General features: G+C 44.1%; 1 long non-coding RNA gene across 1 annotated transcript; it reads left to right on the top strand.

The window, feature by feature from the left end:
* The first annotated feature begins 427 nt into the window (after positions 1-427).
* LOC121001374 lies at positions 428-6,019 on the top strand. The gene is made up of 3 exons (XR_005779043.1): positions 428-562; positions 2,533-2,535; positions 6,009-6,019. It is a non-coding gene; the product is annotated as an uncharacterized LOC121001374 (long non-coding RNA).
* Positions 6,020-6,380: the final 361 nt, after the last annotated feature.

The following is a 6,380-nucleotide window of genomic DNA, read 5'->3' as shown; positions in this document are numbered from 1 at the left end:
AAAGTGGAATTTGATCCAAATTTAAGGATAAATTAGATTCACCTTGAAGCTGAATTTCCTCTTGCTTCGTGTCAGCGAATCAATTTAGCCTGAAATAGTGTAAAAAAAACAAAAAAAAATTCAAACTTACCTCCTCCATTTGCTCGCGACGGGCCGCCAGCCTCCACCTTGATTGAAGATCTCGGCTGAAATCACGTGCGCGTATGAAGTCACCAAGCCGGCCGTCAGGATGACGTAATCTCGCGCTACGCGAGTTTTTGCTCCAGATCTTCAAGCAATATGGCGGCGGCCGGCCCGTCGTGAGCAAATGGAGTCGATAAATTTGATTTAATTATTTTTTTATTGTTAATTTTACACAGTTTTTACACTCAGATGCTGCGATTATGTATGAACGTGGCATCTGAGGGGTACAATGACCGGGGTGGCGCTATAGCAGCTCCATGTCATTGCACCCGCTACTTACAAAAAGATGCACTTCGTGACAAAGTGATTCGTCACAAAGCAAATTTTTGGTAAATTCGGCGAATCAGTCAAATCAAACTTTTCAATTATTCGCTCATCTGTTATTTTCACCCCACAAAGAATTTCCAAAAAAAGGCATGGTAAATGAACCCTTAGGATACTGGATGTTTTTTTGTTTTTGTCTTTAAATTTTTCTTCCCTATGTTCCTTGAGCCATAACTATTTTTATTTTGCCATTCACATAGCTGTATGAGGGCTTATTTTTTGCGGAACAAGTTGTACTTTCTAATGACACCATTTATTATGGAATAACTGTAGTGGGAAGCAGGAAAAAATTCCAAATGGGGTGGAATTGGAAAAAAAACCTCAATTCCTCCACCATTTTACGGGTTTTGTTCCCACAGCGTTCCATTTGCAGCAAAACTGATCTGTGCTGTTCATTCTCAGGGTCAGTACCATTACAACCATATCACATATGTATATGTTTCTATGTCTAAATAGTGTAAAAATAAATGTAGCCTTTGAAAAAAAAAGAATTTTTACATCATCATATTCTGACCCCCATAACGTTTTTATAGTTAGATCTACTGAGCTGTGTGGGGGCTTATTTTTTATAGGACAATCTGTAGTTTTTAGTGATAACATTTTGGTGTGTGTTTCACTTTTTGATCAGATTTAATAAAAAAAAAATTGGGGTAAGAGAAGCAATGAAAAAAGTCTAAATTGGGCATTTTGACCCTTTTTTCTGTTACTCCATTCGCTGTACTGGAAAAATATTTTTATATTTTATTGGTATGGGTCTTTTCAGTTGCAGTGATCTCCATGATGTTTATATTTTTATATCTTATTTATGTAGGTTTTTCATTCTGTGATTTAAAATTTGATATTTTTTTTTATTTTTTCTATATTTTTAAGTTTTATTTACTATTTTTATGATTTTTGAATCTCGCATTTGAACCTACAAAATCAATTTTTTTAATACTGAACAATCATGGATTTTTTAGATCCATTTTTTTTATGCAGAATTGCTCATTTCTTATGTTGGCCTTCCACCTGCTGGACAAAATAATAATTGCAGCTTCAATGTGCTGGGTCTCTTCAGAGAGAGCAGGCACATTGAAATCTATTACCGGCATCCTCATTGCCCATAGAGGATGCCGGTAAGAAGCCTGGAAGCTCAAGTTCACTTGATCATGCGATCTCACTTGATCACGGCATCTAAAGGCTTTAATGACTACAATCAGCATTTTTGCCGGTTGTGATCATTAGCCGTGGGTCTCTGCTGTCTGATACAGCGAAGACCCTCTAGCCATGATGCCCACTGCACGCAAGGGGGTTAAATATTGTCATAAAACTCTTTATTTTCCATTTTTTTGCTTTTGTTTTTTACTCCCCGCCTTCTAAGCACCATAACTTTTTTATTTTTCCATTCACATAGCCGTATGAGGGCTTATTTCTTTTTTTTTGTGAGATAAGTTGTACTTTATAATGGCACCATTTGCTATTGCATATAAATGTAGTCGGGAGCTGGAAAAAAATTCCAAATGGGGTGAAATTGGAAAAATGCTATTTTATGGATTTTGAAGTTGTGTGCACGGAGCTGTGTGAAGGCTGTACTTTTCATGGATATCATTTTGGGTGTGTATGACTTGTATGACTTTTTGATCACTTTTTATTCAATTGTTGTGGGAGGTGCCATATGAGATAGTTTTATATTTTAATAGTATTGGCATTTTTGCATGTGGCGATACCTATGATAGTTATTTTTTAAATTGTTTATGCATTTTTTTTTATTCTGGGGAAGGAGGCCTCATTTGAATTTTTATATATATATATATTTTTTTATATTTTCAGAAATATTTTCTTTTTTTTTTATACTCTTCAATAGTTCTCCTAGGAACAAACAATCATTAGATTGCTTCCCTCATAGACTCCAATGCATTAGAATTGGAGTCTAGGACAATTTCACTGTCTTCCATAGGTACCTAATGTGTAGAAGCCTTGGCTCATTCAGGAGGACCAAAGCTACCGCACATAACATCCGGCAACCATGATTCTCACTAGGGAAAGCTAGTGCATGGTCAAGAGCGCATGCTTCTGGTTTTTGAGCTCTCATGCCATGGTCACATTAAACCATGGCATCTGATGGGTTAACTGTGCGTGGTCAACATTATCGTAGATCGCATAAATTAGCCCCAAGAGTCTGCTGTTTAAAACAGCAGGCATCCAGTGGCTATGGTGCCCACTACACCCATCTTTAAATACTCGACTGTCACCGGTCAGTAAAGGGTTAAAAAAAAGTTGTCCTGCAATAAATAAGCCCTCATGTGGGTATGGGAATAGAAATAAAAATAAAGATATGGCTTTGGAATGTAAGGAGGAAAAAAAACAAAATGCAAAAAACGAAAATTGGCCCTGTCCTTAATAGGTTAAAAAAATATAATTATTTAACTCTCTTCCCCATTTTCAAAATAAAATAATAAACATCATTATTATCACCACATCCAAAAATGCCTCAACTAATAATATGTAGACGTTTTTTGGAGTGTATTAGTGGGGAAAAAGAAAAAAGGCTTATTAGCCATTGTGTGATGAAGTGGGAAAATTAAAGCCCTTTTTGGTGTGTATTGATTTTCTTTTTATTTACTTATTTGATCTAACAGTATGTCAGACAGACAGTGAAAGGCCCTGCACAGGGGAGGGGGACAGGCCTAAATGTTTCTGGTGCAGGCACATGTCACAGCAGAGTAAGGGGCATGGCAGCATGGCTCACTTTGAGGGGCCTGAGCTCCCAGTGTTAGCTGGCGGTCATGTCTTGACCAGCAACCCAACGGTTCTTGAATGGTTGACTCGATCTTCGACTTCATCGCAAGTGACATCCGACAACCCCAGCTAAGAGTCTGTGGGTTTGTCAGACACAACCCTTAGTTAGCATAGCCCTGGAGCAGGCCCTGTGCCCTCATCTGTTCTCAACCTGTCTCTGTCATTTTCTGTTCCCTCAGCCAGAGAAGTACTATATGCTGTGGGCTCAGCTCCACTATACAGCAGGGAAGAGCTACTAGAGGACAGTCAGCAGCTACTGCCCAGCCAAGATCGCTTCCTCCGATAGGTGGGCAATAGTGATGAGGAGAGTGGCGTGGGAGCTGGTGTTGCGAGCGCTCAAGCTCCTGGCTCAGAGACCGTTGAGGAGAACATCAGTGATGTGCAGACAGTACTCGATGATGATAGAGCCAATTGTGTGTGAGGCAGCGGAGCAGCCAGCAAGTCGGTAGCGTGACCGGAAGTCAGCAGGGTGGCAGCAGTGGGAGGTCGGGAGCTAAACGTGCCCGGGGTAAACCACCTGCTTCGTAGGAGCATAAAATGGTCTGGGAGAACCTTGGTTCCAATGTGGTGGTCCAGCCTGCTGCAGCAACTTCTGCATCACCCAGTGGAACACACCCAATTTCAGGCAGTCAAAGCTCCACCATCTCAGACGAAGGAAGCTGTCTGTCCTTCCCATCATCTGATGGTCCTGATGCTCCTTCTCCTCCTCCTAGTTAGTCATTCCGTCAGCAATCGATCACTGAAGCGATTGCCAAAAGACAAAAGTATGCGTGCATTCATCCAACGACGCAGAAGCTGAACGTGCTCCTGGCCAAGTTGCTGGTACTGTATTCCCTTACTTTCCAAGTGGTGGACTCTGTACCTTTTAGAGAACTTATGGATTGTGCGAAGCCAAGGTGGAGAGTCCCAAGCCGTCATTTCTTTGCCGAAAAGGCAGTACAAGCCCTGCACACATATGTAGAACAGAAGGTGGGCCAGTACTTGAGCCTGTCCATGTCTGCCAAAGTGCAGGAGCTGTATGACGTGTGGAGCTATAACTACGGTCAAGGATGATATACGGTATGTCCTTTACGGCCCACTGGGTAAATGTGGTTTCTGTCCAGCCAAAACACCAACTTGGCCAGGTGACGTCACTTCCGTCTCCACGTTCTCACACCGTTGGTCCTGCAACAATGTCCGCCTCTGCCTCCTCATCCTCCACCTTCTCCCCAGCCTCCACTGCAGGGACAATTCACAGTGCCCGACCAGCATACCACATGTGCAGGGCACAGAGGAGTCACTCTGTTCTGCACCTAGTTTGCATAGTCGAACGGAGTCACACAAGGTAGGAACTGCTCTGTGTCCTTCATCAATAAATCAAATCCTGGCTTTCTCCGCAACAACTCAAAATCTTAACAATGGTGACCGACAACGGGAAGAACATGGTGTCGGCGTTGCTTCAAGGAGAGCTGAGCCATGCGCCCTGCATGACACGTGTTCAATCTGGTTGTCAAGTGTTTCCTGATGTCTTCCACCCATCTGACCTACAGCCGCAGAGCGGCGTCTTCCTACATAGGCTGATATGCAACGTTTCCACCCGTTGGAATACCACCCTCTATATGTTGGACCGTCTGTATGAACAGAGAAAGACCAAAAACAATTTCTTGATGATCCAAGCGGACAGAGATACTCCCCTGTGTAACTTTGATGTTAGCCAGTGGCAGCTCATGTATGACACCTGCCGTTTGCTCGTGCCCTTTAAGGAGGCCACTTTATTCTCCAGGACTACTCAATTAACAACGTCATTCCACTGATTCATATCCTAGAAAAGATGCTGGTAATCTGGCTGGTCAGGGGACTGGAGACGTGGTACCTACATCTCATGGCCACATGAGCCCTGTGGGAGCTGAACTGGAGAAATAGGAGGAGGACATTAGAGCATAAGCAATTTGCAGCTTAATGGGTGGTTTTTCTACACAGGTGACAGGAGAGGAGGAGCAGGAGCAGGCAGAGGAGCAAGAGGGTGATGAGGAAGACGAGGCAGATGACCCAAACACACCGTGGCACTATGCAGTGGAGATAGAGGCAGGGAGTCCCTCCAAGTCACTTGCACAAATGGCCCGATGCATGCTCACTTGCTTGTGTAGTGACAGCCAAATTGTCACCATTCAGCAGAGGGATGAGTATTGGCTCTCCACCATGTTAGATCCTCGCTACCGGTCCAAAATGGGGTCATTTTTTATATCTGCTGAGAGGGAGGGCAAACTGAACTACTATAGAAACATCCTATGTAGTCAGTTGGCCGCTGCCTATCTGTGCCATCGTCCATCCTCTCGCAGGTCTGACCGGGGGGGCCCTCTGTGCTCACATTCCACTGCCATGGCTGTTGGGGGGGAGGCGGGGTGACAGGAGCAGTACCAGCTCCATCAGCAGCAGCCTGAGTCTAGAGTCGCTTATGAGCAGCTTTCTTCACCCGTGTAGTGAGGAAACTACTCACCAGCAGCTAGACATAGAGCAGAACCTGAACCAGCAGGTGTTGGCATACTTGGAGTGAACGCTGCCAGCCATCATTGAAGATCCACTGGGCTACTGGGCAGCCAAATTGGATTTGTGGCCGCAACTGGCAGAGTTTACTCTGTAAAAGCTATCCTGCCCGGCCAGTAGTGTGGCATCAGAGCGGGTGTTTAGTGCGGCGGGGGCCAGTTACCCCAAGGAGAACTCGCCTGTCCAACCAAAATGTGGAGAGACTGACCTTTGTCAAGAAGAATCAGGCGTGGATCATCCAGGATTTCCACCCACCAATACCTGATGCATCAGATTAGATCATCCATGCTGCCTCACCCAATCCTTGACAAAAGAGACCTGTTTCTTCTGGCTACCTGCCTCAGCTTCTATTCTGATGCTGCCACCCGCCCGATGTCACACATCTGATGCCAAGTGCTCCTTCTTACACCCACCATCATCAGCGGGTACTTTTAGTGCCACCTACCTCCCCACTCTGTCACCGGGTCACTCTGTGGTCTCCTGATACTGCTGCCACTTCAACACATGTTATTAAGTCACTTTGTGGTCTCCTGTTGCTGCTGCTACTTACATCAACACTATGTCACTTTGCC

The sequence above is a fragment of the Bufo bufo genome, chromosome 5 (assembly GCF_905171765.1).
Source record: "Bufo bufo chromosome 5, aBufBuf1.1, whole genome shotgun sequence".
In the NCBI taxonomy this organism is placed as follows: Eukaryota; Metazoa; Chordata; class Amphibia; order Anura; family Bufonidae; genus Bufo; species Bufo bufo.
This window is presented reverse-complemented; position numbering and strand designations above follow the sequence as displayed.